The 19,590-nt window shown below is 40.0% G+C and overlaps 1 non-coding gene and 1 pseudogene across 1 annotated transcript; both read left to right on the forward strand.

The window, feature by feature from the left end:
* Positions 1–8,328: 8,328 nt before the first annotated feature.
* On the forward strand, positions 8,329–11,892 carry LOC149520367 (25S ribosomal RNA; annotated as a pseudogene).
* Positions 11,893–15,797: 3,905 nt separating this feature from the next.
* LOC149520368 (25S ribosomal RNA) lies at positions 15,798–19,169 on the forward strand. Its single transcript, XR_016326536.1, has one exon. It is a non-coding gene; the product is annotated as a 25S ribosomal RNA (ribosomal RNA).
* Positions 19,170–19,590: the final 421 nt, after the last annotated feature.

Genomic DNA, 19,590 nt, shown 5'->3' on the forward strand with positions numbered 1-19,590 from the left:
CAAACAAAATTATTTAAAAAATATTTACAATTTTTAATTTCACACTATTGAAACTTACATCAAAATTCCTTTTTTATTATTATTTTTCAACAAGGAATTATAGACTAATAAAAATTAAAAATAACAATTAAAATAAAAGAATAAAAAACTTGTAATTACTCTAAAATAACTAAATATAACAAATAAATAGTATGTATAAAAATAAATAAACGTGCATAGAATAAATAAAACAATTAATTAAAAAATATGAAAACAAAATGACCATTTCATAAAAGTAGACAACAAATAAAATCATAAAATTAAAAGGAGATTAACTATCCAATTTTATGGGGCTTTGACTGAAAGCAATAAATTACCTAGAAATCTCTAATTCAATTGGCTTACTAACTAGGCTAACAAAAGCATTAGGCTTGATAGCCGATACCTCCCTTTTATTTTTATGTCAAAACCCACCATTTTTACTCTCTTTCTCTCTCTAAATCACTAGAAAACCAGCTTCCTTTCTTTTTCTATTAATCTTCTCCCTTAAAGCTTTGTGTAGCTTGATGACTCTAATTGTGCTACTTTTTTATTCCACTGAGTTAGGAATTAATCTCTTTCTTTAACGATTTCAATCCTTTTTCAATTTGGAAAAATTGAATGCCAACTATATCTATTATGATCCTACTAGAATTTTTTTTTCCTATTGTAAAAACTTGATTCCCAAGAATTACCAAAATCAGACTAAATAGTTAAATTTTAAATCTAAATAAAATCATAATCCTTTTTAAAAAATCAAAATTTATGTTTATTTTTTTACCATAAATAAAAATTTGGGCTTAAAAAATGACTTTTAAAACCCAATATCAAATGCAATTTAAGACCCAATAATAACAAAAAGACCTCAGACAAAATTGGATGTCTACAGTTGCTCCACTTTGCATATTTATTGTGAAACAGGAATTGTACAAAGGTAAAAGTCATCCATTTTGTTTAGGTTAAAAAAAACATTATTAGAGAATAATCAAAAAAGCTATTCCTTAACAAAGACTTTGAAACTTTAAAAATTCAGAAAGCTCCTCCTTAATAAAGGCTTTGAAACTTTAAAATTTTAAAAGGCTCATCTAACTAGAAGTGTTGAAATTTTAAAAATCTAAAATTAGAAAGCTCGTTTAACCAAAAGTATTAGAACTTTAAAACTTTAAAAGGGTCCTCTAACCACAGGCAATGAAACTTTTAAAAAATGAATGAGCTCCTCTAACTAGAGACTCTGAAACTTTAAAATTTGCAACCAAAATGCTCCTCTAACTAGAGGCTTTGAAACTTTAAAAACATCAAATTTAAAAAGGTACATAGAGGTTTTAGGGATCATACCTTTAAGTCTTATAGATCATGCCTGGAGGTCTTAAAGATTAAGCTTGAAGGTTTTACAAATCATTTCTTATCTCCAAAATGTTTCTTTTCAAAAAAAGCTTTCAAACTTTAAAAAATCAACACTTTTCTTATGCCAACATAGTTAGGCTTAAATCTCATCATGTGTAAGCTAATCTTAAATAATGTCATGTCAAACATGTTCAACATTTTTTCAACCAAGAATTGTCAAGTCCAAAATTTTCATAAAAATTCTCATAATTTTAGTTTCAAACCAAAAAATCAGAATTAAATGGAATGAGTGCCATGAATGAAATGCATGAAATGTAAAAATCAATGTCATATATCTCTAATTATGGTAAAAAGTTTTGAAGACTTTTCTTCATGTCTTCTTTCTTTTTCAACTTCCCATGATGTTCTTTTTTAGCATTTTTAAAACTGGCCAACAAATGTATCAACTGATTTGCGACCCGAAATTTCTTTTCACTTGTTTGATCATTTGATCATAGCATTTGGAATATTTCTTCTCTCATTTGTAAGCCACAAGGATCAACATCCTTTTAAACTTCTTTCATCATTCTTGTTTCATTTTTAATCTACTTTAGTCACTTTTAACTATCTTTTCTAAATAATGGAAGGATCTTTCATATCAATCATTTGTTCATTCATCATCATTATTACAATTTGATGACAAATGTAATCCATAAAGGTTTGCAAGGGTTCACAACATTTTAAGATAATGAATATTCAAACAATTCTAAATAAATTAATTCTAAATTCTTTTCTTTTAAAAACTCATTCCATTGATATTCTTGATCTTTGAGCTCATCAATCCAAGTATTATCCGTACCCCATAAGATCCTCAAATGATATTAATCTTTATACATCAAAGTTGTTTTTCAAGCCTTGATCTTAAATATCTCATTTTTAACTTAAATGCACTTTTAGGTTTTCAATTTAAGTCTTCATTTTTCCTCTTTTTTCTTTTTTATTTTTTACACATCTTTTTGTTATCTTTTTTCTTTCATTTCTCTTTTTTATTATCCATTAGTGACATTTCCATCAAAATCCCAAACAATCTCATCACAAGCCTACCTTAATTCAATTATTGATTCTCTAATTTGAGAATTCACATTTGATCAAAATTGACTTTTAAGGTACATAATGTAGGCTAAGATGAGAGGTTATGAAAAAAAATGGATAAAATAGGCCTAAAATATATTTGAAGTGTTATAAACTAATGGATTATTTCTCCTTATATGAAGCACCTTAGCTTTTTGCCTTATCCTTCATTAATTATGTCACTTTCTTTTCTTTATATATCTTTTTTCTTTATTTTCTTCATATTTTCTATTTCATTTTTTATTTCACAATTTTTCATCATTTTTTAAGTAAGATTCAAACCTAAAAGAGTTTTGCCTTTGAAATCATTAGAGATCTTAACTATTTTTTTTTTGTTGACAATCTTTTTTCAAACTTTGGCCCCCAATGTGGATAATAGGCTCAAAAGGAGTGACAAATGGATAATTTTAGTCTTTATGTGGAAGGTAAAATAAAAATGATCATTTCTCATTTCAAACACGAATACTTTCACTGAAGAACATTTATGAACCATCACAAAAACCACATACTATACTACTTTCATCTTGCAATTGGCAAAACTCCTTGTCAATTTGACTCATTTCATCCCAATAGATTAAGAGTCTAAAATTATCAATTTCATCAATATGAATGATGCTTTCAAAATTAAATCTTGAATTATTGTCATGATTGTCTGAATATTCATTATTTGGAATATGGGAATTAGTGAAATATGAAATGATATATAAATCAATGGAATAAAATAGGAAATGAAATGAAAATGCATCTGTCATCTTATTGAAATGATCAAAGATAATAAAAGACTAACATAAAATAACTTTCAAATGTTCATAAGACTTGCATTATTTCCTTAAATTCCTAAAGTGACAGGCATTGATAAAAACTTCCCCAAAATTATACCCTGTGTGGCTAAGGAAAAAGTTTTTCAATAACACTCAATCTTGCTTTTTAAGCACAATTCACTAAATTAGCTTTGACCAAACTTTGCACTTTATACTTCAATGCCTGCAATTTTTTGTAAAATGGGCAATAATCTTAGGATGATAGTAACAAGTAGCATTTGCATCATACCACTAGGGGTAGGGGGCTTGAAAGGCTCTAAATAGATTGGTGCAATCAAGAGGCTCTTAATGAGTTAAAGGAGTAATCCAATTTATGTTATAAGGATTGGATTTATGGCATATTTTTGTATTTTCACCAAGTTCTTAGGTTGAGCAATTGGCTGATTTATAGGTGTAGGGTTAATGTCTGTGCTTCAAACATCTTACTGAAATGATGAAAGATAAATAAAAGACTAACATAAAAATACTTTCAAATGCTCATAAGACTTGCATTCTTTCTTAAAATTCCTAAAGTGATAGGCATTAATAAAAACCTCCTTAAAGTTATACCCTGTGTGGTTAAGGGAAGGGTTTTCAATGGCACTCGGTCCTGCTTCTTGACAATTCATCAAATCAGCTTTGACCAAACTTTGCACTTTATACTTCAATGCATGCAATTTTTTATAAAATGGCAAACAATCCTAGGATGATATCATAAGTAACATATGCATCATACCACTTGGGGTAAGGGGCTTGAAAAGCTCATGTAGATTCGTGCAAACAAGTGGCTCTTAATGAGTTGAAGAAGTAATTTAGTGTATGTTATAGGGATTAGATCTATGGGATCTTTTTCACTTTTCATCAAGTTCTTAGGTTGAGTAGTTGGCTGATTTACAAGTGTAGGGCTAGTACATTGTGACATGTTATAAGACATTTAGTTCCATTATATATCTTGAACTTAGGCACCTTGAATATGGGTGGAATCACCACATTAAGAACTAAGCATAGTTTAAAAGCATCCATTATTCCAAAGAAATCTATCCCTTTAATAGCTCTAAGCCTTTCTTTTATAGGGTCCATCTTTTATTTGGATCCCAAGCTTTGCTTGGTTTCTACTATGCTTATTTTCAACTTCTCTTTTTCCTTTGGATCATCCATCTTAGGAATTTGAGTTGGATCAAATGCTTTAACATTAAGAATAAGAGTGATGTGCAGTTGGAAATGAGTAGGTGTGCTTGTTGAAGGCATGTCAGTACATATATAGGGGTAGCCTCCAATAAATGGCATTGGATGTTAGGCCCCTTAAGTGCTTATGTTGGGTATGGGCCAAAACCAAAGGGATACAATGGATCATTTTCATTTTGGACAACCATTTCTTCAACCACCTTCTTCCCCTTGTTCAGATTTTTTTGTAAATCAACTATATTTTCTCGCTGTCATTTTAGCTTCTTTTGTGCTATTTCAAGTTTTTGGAAGTGGAGAGTATGCTTTTCTTTCTTGATCCTTGCTTGATATTGAGTGTTGTATCTCCTTAAATTGTTTGAAAATTAAGCTATCCTTGAACCTTTATTACCACAATTAGGGCACCATATTATGAGTGATATGTGTGAAAGAGTATGATATAACACAATTTAAAAATTGAATTATGATGAAGCACTAATATAAAAAAATGTTAGTATGCTCAAATAAAAAAGACAAGGACATACAATTTTTAAGTAAAACGGTAAGAGATGTCCCTTTATGTGTCCTAATTTAGGGTTGTCTATACAAATTGAGGGGCATGACTCTAACTTAGGTTTCAAATTTTAAAGTTTATTTGCATGCTTGGTTTAAAAGTCTAGACACCTAAAGGTTTCCAAATTGTTCCTCATATCATCATCCATTATAGATTAGTAAAGCACCATAATCCTTACCTATTAGGTTTAAACAAAAAGGGTTTAATTTGAATGGGAGTTTTCACTAGATCACACATAAAGCTTATTACTTCACAAGAGTGTAGGTACTTCCTCCCTCCTAAGAAAGGACAAAGCTTAGGTCTAAAGCTTATGTATGAATGTGTTGTGTGTGTGAAGGCACATACCATTCACAAATCCAAGATCCCTGTAGACACCTAATTTTGTTCAGAACAATTCAATTTTGTTTGATTTTTACGTTCGCGCGATAATTGAATTAATGTATTTAGGGTTTACCTTGGATTAAATGTTTTTGGATCATTTTATGTGAATTAAAATCTAGTCCGATTTAAAGTTCAAATCCTAAAGTCCATTTTGATTTAGTCTCAAGTCAAAATTCAATCAATTGGGCTTGAAGGCCCAATAGGAGCCTAAATCAATTTTTTGGGTGACAAACTCCAATTTTAGGCCTAGATTAAACTTTTAAGTTCAATTTCATTTTTACCTTTTTTTATTTTTTATTTTTTATTTATTTTTTTCTTCTATAATTGATTGAATTAATCAAAACCTTAAAAAAATAAACAAATTGAAGTGGTCGGCAACCTTTATACTAAGGCAAGAAACTGCCCAATTCAACAAGCCTGGGCCTGCACTCCACCAACTAACATCTTGCATTCTAGCCACCAAACTTTACAAATTTTGTCCATTATGGAGTCTACAAATAAAAAAGATAAAGGGAAGCGATAATTTTTTGGATGCTAGCACCCATCTCCGCCCTTGAAGCACCTTCAAAACCTCTATTCTCAACCCCGACCAAGTCCCGTTCACCGATCACCAAAACCTGTGCACCAAACTTCCTACCACACAACACCAAGCCTTGCACACCCACTAGTCCCTAGCCAAAACCCATACACCAGTACCAAAAACTCACACAAGTCACCTGCCAAACCCCCCAAGCATAAGCACAAGCACAAGCACCAGCTAGGGCTTGCACCTAAATAGCCTATTCCATTCCCAGCACCACACCAAGCACCTAGCCATGAGCATGCACCAACATTCCCATACCGCACCTAGCCATAAAACCTCTATTCCTAGCCCTAGCCAAGTTCCATTCACTCATCATTGAAGCCCCAGCATAGTCCTTCAACACCATCCCAGTCCTGACACATTTTAACTCAAAGCTCAACCAGAACCACCTCATCACCATCCATCATGAAACACCATCATTGACCTTCAAAAACTGTAACCCAACCCTAGCTTAGAATCCCAGTGATTCCCATATTCTATGAATTACCTACAACTTAACCATCTTTACCACCATCAATAGCTACAACTAGAAAAACTCAAAATAAAAAAGATCCTAACACAAACCACAAACCATAAACCAAAATCATCTCTGTTGGTCGACCACTGCTAAACCTCCCCTATCAAATCAGCTTCTAGTAACCCAATAAGGACCTAATTCACCACCAAACACCATTCCTCATCCCTAAAAACCCGTATTCAACCATCACCCATTCTTTCCAAATCACAACCCTAACACCAATTGAAAAACCAAAAAATCACCCAAAAAAATCCTAAATTCATTCCAACAATCCTCACTATAGCCACCATCAACACAAAAAGAAAAACCACCATAAAAAAACCACTTGCAATCTTTTAAAAAAATAAAAAAAAACACATAATCTTCCACAAAGGGAGGAACCGACAATGCCAAAGCCATCCTACAAACCAAAAAAAAAATTAGTTTCATTTTTTTTAAAACAATCAAATCAGTTTTGTTTAAAAAAAAAGAGAGGAGAAAGAGATGAATGAAGAGGCTCGATGAAGCCAGGTCCGATGACTAGAAAGAGAAGGCAGGTGCGATTAGGAGAAGGAGAAAAGGAAAGAAAAAAAAAGAAAAAAAAAAGAAGAAAAGTCAAAAAAAAAGAAAGAAAAAAAGAAAAAAGAAAAAAGAAGTGCCGACGATTGGCAGTTGGGATGAAATGGGTAGTGGCGATGACATAGAACTGTTGGAATTTGGATTTTTGAAGAGGGAGCTATTTGGGTTTACAAAGAATGAAAAGTTTTTTTTAAAGCTAAAAGAAAATTAATTTAAAAAAAAAAGCTTTTATAGTGGAACAATTAAAAAAATTTAGATGGATCAAATCGGCCTGGCTTGATTGGTGCACTGACTTAACCTACTAGAAAGTTGATCCAACTATCCTGCTTACCCAATGGCCTGTAACCTAGACCTATTTAGCTTTTATTTAGGCCTGATCCTATTGCTGGACTCACGTTTTTACTAGGCCATAGATAAGACCCCAAAGTTGAACCCATCTATTTTGGGCTCTTTTATTCAATTAGGTTTGACCTAACTTATGGTAAATTTATTTTAATTTAACTTAGTTACTTATTTATTTATTTTTCATGCATATTTTTATTTAGATATATATTAATTATTTTAAATTATTGATAAATAATAAATAATAATAAATATTTTTTATATTTTTTCTTAAGTCAAATTTGACCTTGGGAAGTTATGCTTATAAATGTAACAAAATTAAAATTAAATGAAATTTTTTGATGATGAGACTTTGAGAAGTCCGAGTATTATTCCCGAAAATTCCTTAGGTGAGAAAAGATTTCTAAAATTTACCAAAGTATTGGAATATTCAGAAAGTCTTTTAAATACAAAATTTTTATTTTTATTTTTATTCTTTTTCTTTAATATGAATAAGTTTCTTAAAAAAGGATAAATATATATAATATTTATAAGAGCATGCATTTTTTAGGAAATAAATTCATTTATAGATAATTATATTATTATATAACTTTTAAAAATTACTAATAAAATTAATTAAATAAAAATTTTTTATAAAAGAATTTTTGGTAGTCTGAGTAGTGATTCTCGAAAATTCCCTAGGTGAAAGAATTTTTCTAAAAATATTGCCAAAGAATTGAAATATTTAGATTGATTCTCAATATGAAAAAATTCCCATTTATTTTTCATTTCTAAAAAATGAAATTTCATGTAATGGCACTAAAAATTAATCCATGTGCATTATTATATATACTGATTATAAAAGTAAATGAAAATTTTTTGAAGGATAAGATTTTAAAGAAGTTTAAGTAGTGATTCTTTAGGAATCTTTAGATAAAAGAATTTATCTAAAATGCTACCAACATATTAGAGCATTTGGAATAATTTTCGATAAAGATTTCTAGTCTATTTTAATAAATAGAATAAGAAATGATTTTTTTAAATATTATCAGAATTAAATCATAGTTATCATATTTTAGTATAGGCATTATAAATATTGATATTGAATATTAATATGAACCACCAATGATTTTTTTTATTAAGAATTCTGAGTGGTAATTCTTAAATGATTCATTAGGTGAGAAAATTCCTTTTAATATTGCTAAAGTATTGGAATATTTTTGGGAATTTTTCAATAAACAAGGTTCTTATTTATTTTTTCAAACTAAAAATAAAATTTTAATTCTTTACAATAAAAAATCAAGAAAATTAATTTTCAAATACCAAAATTAAGACCATTTTGGCCCTTAAACCACCTTATTCCAAATGGTCACTACAACAAATTTGGCCATTAGTGGCAAATAAAATAACGTCACTATATATTTGTTTTTTGTCACCATATATATTCTGTGATAAAAAATTAAATGTCATTATATTCGTCATGTTTGTACCATCGCTAAAGGTTTAATGTAATAATAATAAAATATCGTCACCTATTGTGAATCTACTGTGACAATAAAATCAAATGTCACCTTATGCTTTATTTTTTTTTTGTGACGTTAATTTTTGCTAGCTATGTATGAAAAAAAAAAGTCATTAAATACTATAATTGTCATAAAATAAGTGCCCCGACTTTCGATGTGCCTGCGGAGGCATCGTTGTCATGATCGTGGAACGCAGTATGCGCCGTTTCGACATGCCATGACACTTGCGTGCTCCCAGCATTGGCCTGTGGGCTCTCCATCCGGCCCGTCTTGAAACACGGACTAAGGAGTCTGACATGCGTATGAGTCAACGGGCTAAGAAACACGTAAGGCTCAATGAAGCTGATTGGCGGGATCCCTCGTGGGTGCACCTTCGACCGACCTTGATCTTCTGAGAAGGGTTTGAGTGCGAGCATGCCCGTCGAGACCCGAAAGATGGTGAACTATGCCTGAATGGGGCAAAACCAGAGGAAACTCTGGTAGAGGCCCGTAGCAATACTACGTGCAAATCGTTCGTCTGACTTGGGTATAGGGGTGAAAGACTAATCGAACCATCTAGTAGCTAGTTCCCTCCAAAATTTCCCTCAAGATAGATGGAGCCCCCGATGAGTTCTATCAGGTAAAGCCAATGATTAGAGGCATCAGGGGTGCAACACCCTCAACCTATTCTCAAACTTTAAATAGGTAAGATGACACGGTTGCTTCATTGAGCAGCACCACGGAATCGAAAGCTTTAAATGGGCCATTTTTGGTAAGCAGAACTAGCGATGCGGGATGAACCGAAAGTCGAGTTACAGTGCTTAATTACGCGCTAACCCAGAACCCATAAAGGGTGTTGGTCGATTAAGACAACATGATGGTGGTCATGGAAGTCAAAATTCGCTAAAGAGTGTGTAAAAACTTACCTGTCGAATTAACTAGCCCCAAAAATGGATGGTGCTTAAGCGCATGACCTATACCTGATCATCGGGGCAAAGGCCAGGCCCCGATGAGTAGGAAGGCATGGTAGTCATCGTAGAATTTGAGGCGCGAGCCCAGACATAATGGCCATCGGTGCAGATCTTGGTGGTAGTAGCAAATATTCAAATAAGAACTTTGAAGATCGAAGAGGGGAAAAGTTCTATGCGAACGGCACTTGCACATGTGTTAGTCGATCCTAAGAGATGGGGGAAGCCTGTCCGACAACTCATCTTACACAAGCTTTGAAAGAGAATCGGGTTAAAATTCTTGATCGAGACATGGTAGCTGATGACAATGTTAGGGAGTCTAGAGACATCAGATGGGGGCCTCGGAAAGAGTTATCTTTTTTGTTTAACGACCTGTTCACCCTAGAAACGGTTCAGTCGAAGGTAGGGTCCAGCAGTCGGAAGAGCACCGCACGTCGCGTGGTGTCTGGTGCACCCCCGATGGCCCTAGAAAATCTGAAGGACCGAGTGTCGTCCGCACCCAGTCGTAATTATAACTGCATCAGGTCTCCAAAGTGAACAGCCTCTGGTCGATGGAACAATGTAGGCAAGAGAAGTTGGCAAAATGGATCCGTAAGCTCGAGAAAAGGATTGGCTCTGAGGGTTGGGCACGGGGGTCCCAGTCCTGAACCTGTCAGCTCTTGGTGCACTGCTTGAGCTATTTTCGTGATGAGAATGGGTCACTACGTGTCAACTGAAGGATGGATTGGAAACGATTCCCTCGGGGGCCTTCTTCGGGCAACGAACAGTCAACTCAAAACTGGTTCAAACATGGGGAATCTGACTATTTAATTAAAACAAAGCATTGTGATGGTCCATATGGATGCTCACGTAATGTGATTTCTGCCCAGTGCTCTGAATGTCAAAGTGAAGAAATTTAACCAAGCACGGGTAAACGGCAGGAGTAACTATGACTCTCTTAAGGTAGCCAAATGCCTCGTCATCTAATTAGTAACACATATGAATGGATCAACGAGATTCCCACTGTCCCTGTCTACTATCCACTGAAACCAAAGCCAAGGGAACGGGCTTGGCGAAATCAACGGGAAAAGAATACCCTATTGAGCTTGACTCTATTTTGACTTTGTGAAATGGCTTGAGAGGTGTAGGATAAGTGGGAGCCCCCGGGTGAAATTGAAATACCACTACTTTTAACGTTATTTTACTTATTCCGTGAATCAGAGGTGGGGCATGACCCCTTCTTTTGGACCCAAGACCAACCTCAGCCAGTCTATCCAGGTGGAAGACATTGTTAGGTAGGGAGTTTGGTTAGGGTGGCACACTATTAAAAGATAACACAGGTGTCCTAAGATGAGCTTAATAAGAACAAAAATCTCGTGTGGAATAAAAGGGTAAAAGCTCATTTGATTCTGATTTCCAGTATGAATACGAACCGTGAAAACGTAGCCTATCGATCCTTTAGACCTTTAGGATTTGATGCTAGAGGTGTCAAAAAAGTTACCACAGGGATAACTGGCTTATGGCAGCCAAGCGTTCATAGCGACGATACTTTTTGATGCTTCGATGTTGGCTCTTCCTATTATTGTGAAGCAGAATTCACCAATTGTTGGATTGTTCACCCACCAACAGAAACGTGAGCTGGGTTTAGACCATTGTGAGACAAGTTAGTTTTACCCTACTAATGGTGGCATCGCGATAGTAATTCAACCTAGTATGAGAGGAACCATTGATTCGCACAATTGGTCATCGTACTTGGTTAAAAGCCAGTGGCATGAACCTACCATGCGCTAGATTATGACTGAACGTCTCTAAGTCAAATCTAGGCTGGAAGGGACGTTCGTGCTTGTCACCCGATTGTCGACTCGCAGTAGGGGCCCATGGCCCCCAAGGGCACATGTCGTAGGGGCAACCCCCATGACGGACGAGTCGTACAGGCCTCCTTGGAGCTTAATTCCCAACGAACAGTAGGTAGAATCCTTTGCAGATGACTTAAATATACGATGGGGTATTGTAAGTGGCAGAGTGGCCTTGCTGCCATGATCCGTTGAGATTTAGCCCTTTGTCACTTCAATTCATCCTTCTCCTCTCCCCCTCCTCTTCCTTCATCGACCTTCTTTCTTTTTACGTCACCCCCCTCCGGGGTTAGGCATGACCCGAGACCCTTCGTCCCTCGATCTCGATCAGAAATAAACTCCGCTTGCCCTAGTCAATCCATGAAACAAGCGTGCGGGCAGTAAACCAAACACAGGGGTAGGATGCGTAAGCTAAAGATGCCGCAGAAGGTCTCTTTTGGCTATTACCACAAACGCCGTCGATAGCGTCTGGCCCTTGGTTGGTCAAGACTAGAAATGCACTACGTATGCCTAAGTCAACCTACTAAACAAGCGTGCAGGCACTAAGCCAGCCAGAGAGGTAGAATACGTAAGCTAGGGATCAACCCGATCCTCTTTCATGTGCGGTAGATCCTGCTATAGGTCCCTCGATCCGACTGGGGCTTAGACTAGGAATGAACTCCATATGCCTAAGTCAACCCATGAAACAAGCGAGCGGGCACTAAGGCAGCCAGAGAGGTAGAATGCGGAAGCTGAGGATCGACCCAGTCCCCTTCTGTGAGCTGTGGATCCTGTTGTAGGTCTCTCGATCTGACTGGGGCTTAGACTAGGAATGAACTCTGTATGCCTCAGTCAACCTACAAAACGAGCGTGTAGGCACTAAGCATGCTAGAAAGGTATAATGCGTAAGCTGAGCATCGGTCGGGTCCCCCTCTGTGTGCTATCGATCCTGCTGTGGGTCCTACTGCCATAACCTTTGATCCGATCGGAGCTTAGACTGAGAATGAACTTTGTATGCCTAAGTTAACCTACGAAACAAGCATGCTGGCACTAAGCCAGCCAGAGAGGTAGAATCCATAAGTTGAGGATCGATCGGGTCCCCCTCTGTGTGTTGCAGATCCTGCAGGCTTTCTATACAGTTCTGGTTTAGCCCCTCTCCTTGGGACCACCTGGATGTGGTGCGGGCATATTATGGGCCTGGTCCCAATGCCAAGGATAGGCTGAACTTTTGGGTGGGCAATCTAGGCAACAATAGCAATGACTATTACTGGAACCCCCTTCTCTGCGTATGGTGTTCGAGCCTTGGCTACTAGGGCACAGGCTTCAACTCCTGGTGTACATGCCCAAGGTGCGACACTAGCACTTGGTGCAAGCTGCTACCTCAGGCACCCCTAGTCTGATCGCATGCTTGTACCTTGATCATCAATGCCCACACATCAATCTAACTGTGTGCCTGCGCATCGCTCACCAATACCTGCACCTGGGCCTGGCTCAATTCTATCGAACCTAACATCGTGCCTGAGCCCCTGGAGTCCTGATCATTGCCTACACCACTATCTCAGTCTAGTTCCTCATGACCTACACCTCGAGTAGTCCTCAAGGCTTGGTCCCCCCTAACTATCAGACCCTATCCTGTTACAACCTCGAGGCTAGCTTCGGCTTGCTTGCTGATCATGACACATACACATGCCTCGACCACCATTGAGACATGCTGGCCCTTGGTCAAGGCACATGCTTCAACTGCCATCGACACATGCTGGACCTTAGTGCGGGCAGTTCCCTAGAATAGCATTGGCTCGTGCTGGGCATGCACCAAGCGACCACACATGGGCCCGAGCAGTAGGTATGCTCACCATGGCCGGGTAGTAGGTGGGTTCGAGGATATCTTTATATTTCTACATTGCCAATGCCATTTTTGTGGCCCATGAATTCATATGAGCACTCCCCAATGCCCGCACACCACGCGTGGGTGTCTTGTGCCCAGGCCGAGCACCAATGGGTGCCACGATCGGGTGGTAGGTGGGTTTAGGCACATCTTCATATTTCTACCGTGCCAATGCCATTTTATGGCCTGTGAATTCATATGAGCACTTCCCAGTGCCCGCACACCATGCGCGAGTGTCTTGAGCCTAGGCCAAGCACCATGCGCACCACGATCGGGTCATATGAGCACTCCCTAGCACCCGCACACCACTCGCAGGTGTCTTGAGCCCGGGCCAAAAACCTTGCGCGCCACAATCGGGTGGTAGGTGGGTTTAGGCACATCTTCATATTTTTTCCATTCCAATACCATTTTTATGGCTTGTAAATTCATACAATGGTCCCCTAAGCCTTCATGTGAAGTTTCATGGCAAGATAACTCGTTTTCTATTTTTCATGATTTTTGAAAATTTTTGCAGTTTGGGATTTTTTAAAATTTTTTTAGAAGGGTTTTTGGCCCCAAATTTGGTAGACGTGATCCTTGTATTTTTTTGGCAAGCAAAAAAAAAATTCAATGAAAACCTCGAAGTGTAGAAGATTTTGTGGCCATTTGAAAAAAGTGTCCCCATTTCAAACACTTGAATGGCTACTGGCAGCAAACCTATAAAATCTCATATGCTCTTTAAGGGGGTGTAACTTGTCGAGGTTTGTTTAGGGATAGGGGGCCAATATAAAGGCCAAGTACCAGCACCCATCACACATCATGTGCACACACCCCCCGACCCCTCAATCCCCAGAACCCCTAATGCCTTCGATCAGGTTCTCTGACGATGCTCTGGTGATGGTGCCCCGGGCAAAAAAAATACAGCACCAGCACATGCCTAAGCCCAGCATGTGCACTGTGGCTCAAAATGAAACTTCGGCCAAGGTCTCGATCATCAACGGCACATGCTGGCACATGATGATGGCACATGCATCGACCATCATCGGCACAGGCTACCCTTTAGTACGGGCACTTACCTCGACTACCATCAGTACAAGCTGGCCCTTGGTAAAGGAACTTGTCTCGACCACCATCGTCACATGCATGCCTTGATGAGCATTAGCAGAAGATGGCCCTTAGTGCCAACAGTTGCCTCGAGCACTATTGGTACGTGCTGGGCCTTGGTGCGGGCACATGCCTCGACCACCATCGTCAAAAGCTAGCCATTGGTATGAGCACTTACCTGGACCACCAGTGGCACATGCCATGCCTCAATCAATGTCGATAAAAGATGGCCCCTAGTGCACGTGGTTGCCTCAAACACCATCGGTACATGTTGGGCCTTGGTACGGGCAGTTGCCTCGAGCACCATTGATATAAGTCGGCCCTTGGTGCAGGTACTTACCTCGACCACCATCGGTAGAAGATGGCCCTTGGTGCAGACAATTGTATCAAACACCATTAGCATAAGCTGGGCCTTGGTGCAGGCGTTTACCTCGAACACCATCGGCACATGTTGGCCCTCGGTGCGGGCATATGCCTCGACCACCATCGATACAAGCCAACCCTTGGTGCAGACACTTGCCTCGATCACCATTAGCATGTGCCATGCCTCAATTAGCATTGAAAAAAATGGCCCCTGGTGTGGGTGGTTACCTCGAACACCATCGGTAGAAGATGGCCTTTGGTACGGGCGGTTGCCTCGATCACCATCGGTAGAAGATGGCCCTTGGTGCAGGCGATTGCCTTGACCACCATCGACACAAGCAGGCCCTTGGTGTGGGCACTTGCCTTGATCATCGTCAGCACGTGCCATGCCTCGATCAGCATCGGTAGAAGATGGCCCCTGGTGTAGGTGGTTACCTCGAACACCATTAACACGTGCTGGGCCTTAGTGTGGGTAGATGCCTCGACCACCATCGGCACATGCATGCCTCATCAACATGCGCACAAGCTAGAACCGATGCAAGCACTTGCCTCGATCAACATCGATAGAAGATGGCCCATGGTACGGGCAGTCGCATCGAACACCATCAGCACGCGTTGGCCCTTGGTGTGGGCACATGCCTCGACCATCATCGACGATTCGGTAGGTCACAGTTGCCCCAAAAGTGTGTCCCTGACAATGACAGTGCAATGATCATCAGTGGTAGAGCTCCTGACGTGCCTCGTCCCTACTGATGCATGCTTGTTGTCCACCCAGACCCCGACGGACAACCCGCATCGCTCGATCGATGCTCGCGTCATGATCGTAGGTCAGGCGAGATCACCCGCTGAGTTTAAGCATATCAATAAGTGAAGGAAAAGAAACTTATCAAGATTCCCCTAGTAACAACGAGCGAACTAAAAAGAGCCCAGCTTGAGAATCGGGCACCCCCAGCGTCTAAATTGTAGTCTAGAGAAGTGTCTTTAGCGACAGACCGGGCCCAAGTCCCATGGAAAGGGGCATCAAAAAAGGTGAGAGCCCCGTTATGCTCGGACCCTATCGTACCATGAGGCACTATCTGTAAGTCAAGTTGTTTGGGAATGCAGCCTCAATCAGGAGATAAATTCCATCCAAGGTTGAATACGATGAGAGATCGATAGCGAACAAGTACCATGAGGGAAAGATGAAAAGGACTTTGAAAAGAGAGTCAAAGAGTGGTTGAAATTGTCAAGAGGGAAGCGGATGGGGGTCGACGATGCACCTCGATCAGATGTGGAATGACAAGAGTCGATCCATCGATTGGCTCGGGGTGTGGACCGACGCGGGTTGTAGCAGTGACCTAAGCCTGGGCTTTTGATGTGCCCATGGAGACGTCGTCACTGTGATCATAGATTGCAGTACGTGTCATCTTAATATGGCTCGGCACCTACGTGCTCCCGACGTCAGCCTACAAGCTCCGCATCTGACCCATCTTGAAACATGAACCAAAGAGTCTGACATATGTTGGAGTCAACGGGCCAGGAAACTCATAAGGTGCAAAGAAGTTGATTGGCGAGATCCCTTGTGGGTACACCATCGATCGACCTTAATCTTCTGAGAAGGGTTCGAGTGCGAGCATGCCCGTCCAGACCCGAAAGATGGTGAACTATAGCAGAGAAAACTCTGGTGGAGGCTCGCAGCGATACTGACATGCAAATTGTTCATCTAACTTGGATATAGGGGTGAAAGACTAATTGAACCGTCTAGTAGCTAGTTTCTTATGAAGTTTCCCTTAAGATAGTTGGAGCCCCTGGTGAGTTCTATTAGGTAAAGCCAATGATTAGAGGCATCAGGGGTGCAACGCCTTCGACCTATTCTCAAACTTTAAATACGTAGGACGATGACGCTGCTTTGTTGAGCCGTGCCACAAAATCGAGAGCTCCAAGTGGGCCATTTTTGGTAAGCAGAACTGGTGATGCAGGATGAATCGAAAGTCAGGTTACGGTGCCCAACTGCGTAATAACCTAGAACCCACAAAGGGTGTTGGTTGATTAAGACAACAGGACGGAGGTCATGAAAGTTGAAATCCGCTAAGGAGTGTGTAACAACTCACCTGCCAAATCAACTAGCCCCGAAAATGGATGGTGCTTAAGTTCGCGACCTATACCCAATCGTCAAGGCAAGGGCCAGGCCCCGATGAGTAGGAGGGTGCGACGGTTATCATAAAACCTGAGGCACAAGCTCGGGTAGAGCGATCATTGGTGCAGATCTTAGTGGCAGTAGCAAATATTCAAATAAGAACTTTGAAGGTCGAAGAGGGGAAAGTTTTCATGTGAAAGACACTTGCACATGGGTTAGTCGATCCTAAGAGACGGGGGAAGCTCGTCCGATAGAGCGTCCCCGAGAGCTTCGAAAGGGAATTGGGTTAAAATTTTTGAACTGGGATGCGATGACTAATGGCAATGTTAGGGAGTCTAGAGACGTCGGTGGGGGCCTCGAGAAGAGTTATCTTTTTTATTTAATGGCCCACCCACCCTAGAAACAGCTCAGTCGGAGGTAGGGTCCAGCGGCCAGAAGAGCACCACATGTCGCGTGGTGTCTGGTACACCCCTGGTGGCCCTTGAAAATTTGAAGGACCGAGTGCCGTTCGTGCCTAGTTGTACTCATAACCGCATCGATCTCCAAGGTGAACAGCCTCTGGTCGATGGAATAATGTAGGCAAAGGAAGTCAGTAAAATGGATCTGTAAACTCATGAAAAAGATTGGCTCTAAGGGTTGGGCATGGGGGTCTCAATCTCAAATCCATCAGCTACCAGTGCACTGTTCGAGCTGCTTCCACAGCAAGAGCCGGTTGTCGCGTGTCGACTTGGGGATGGACTAGGAATGGCTCTCTTGGGGGCCTTCCCTAGGTGACGAATAGTCGACTCAAAACTAGTGCAGACAAGGGGAATCTGACTGTTTAATTTAAATAAAGCATTGCGATGGTCCCTACAGTAGCTCAAGCAATGTGATTTTTACCTAGTGCTCTGAATGTCAAAATGAAGAAATTCAAACAAGCACGGGTAAATGACAGGAGTAACTATGACTCTCTTAATGTAGCCAAATGCCTCATCATCTAATTAGTGATGCACATGAATGGATTAACGAGATTCCCACTGTCCCTATCTACTATCCAGTGAAACCACAGCCAAGGGAATGGGCTTGGTGGAATCAGTGGGGAAAGAAGACCCTGTTAAGCTTGACTCCAGTTTGACTTTGTGAAATGACTAGAGAGGTGTAGAATAAGTGGGAGCCCTCGGACGAAATTGAAACAACATTACTTTGAAAGTTATTTTACTTTTTCCATGAATCGGAGGTGAGGCACAACCCCTTCTTTTGGACGAAAGGCTGACCTCGACCGATTGATCCTAGCAGAAGACATTGTTAGGTGGGGGAGTTTGGCTAGGACAGCACATCTGTTAAAAGATAATGCAGGTGTCCTAAGATGAGTTCAACAAGAGCAAAAATCTTGTGTGGAATAAAAGGGTAAAAGATCATTTGACTCTAATTTCCAATACAAATACGAACCATGAAAGCATGGCTTATCGATCCTTTAGACCTTTCAGATTTGAAGCTAGAGGTGTCAAAAAAGTTACCATAGGGATAATTGGCTTGTGGCAGCCAAGTGTTCATAGCGACATTGCTTTTTAATCCTTCGATGTCGGCTCTTTCTATCATTGTGAAGCAGAATTCACTGAGTGTTGGATTGTTCACCCACCAATAGGGAACATGAGATAGGTTTAGATCATCGTGAGACAGGTTAGTTTTACCCCACTGATGGTGGCGTCGTGATAGTAATTCAACCTAGTACGAGAAGAACCATTGATTCGCACAATTGGTCATCACGTTCGGTTGAAAAGCCAGTGATGCGAAGCTATCATGCATTGGATTATGACTGAATGCCTCTAAGTCAGAATCTAGACTAGAAACGACACGCACGCCCGTTGCTTGATTGCTGACCCATAGTAGGGGCCTATGGCCCCCAAGGGTATGTGTCTTTGGTGGAACCCCTAAGGCAGATGAGCCACACGGGCCTCCTTAGAGCTCAATTCCCATCAAAAGGCAGGTAGAATCCTTTGCAGATGACTTAAATATGTGACAGGATATTATAAGTGGCAGAGCGACCTTGCTGCCATGATCCACTGAGATTCAGCCCTTTGTCGCTTCGATTCGTCCCTCTCCCCTCCCCCTCTCCTTCCTTCGTCGACCTTCTTTCTTTTTACGCTGCCCCCCTCCGAGGTTAGGCATGACCCAGGGCCCTCCGTCCCTCAATCTCAACCAAGAATGAATTTTGTATGCCTAAGTCAACTTATGAAATGAGCGTGAGGGCACTAAGCCAGCCAGAGAGATAGAATGCATAAGCTGAGGATCGACCGGGTCCCCCTCTGTGTGCTGTCGATTTTGCTGCGGGTCTTGCTACCACAACCCTCGATCCGATTGGAGCTTAGACTGGGAATGAACTTCGTATGCCTAAGTCAACCTATGAAACAAGCATGTGGGTACTAAGCCTACCAGAGAGGCAAAATACGCAAGCTGAGGATCGATCGGGTCCCCCTCTATGTGCTACAGATCTTGCAGGCTTTCTATACAGTTTT

This window comes from Durio zibethinus, chromosome 1 (genome assembly GCF_047325235.1).
Source record: "Durio zibethinus cultivar Kanyao isolate XHJ-2024 chromosome 1, ASM4732523v1, whole genome shotgun sequence".
NCBI classification, from domain to species: domain Eukaryota; kingdom Viridiplantae; phylum Streptophyta; class Magnoliopsida; order Malvales; family Malvaceae; genus Durio; species Durio zibethinus.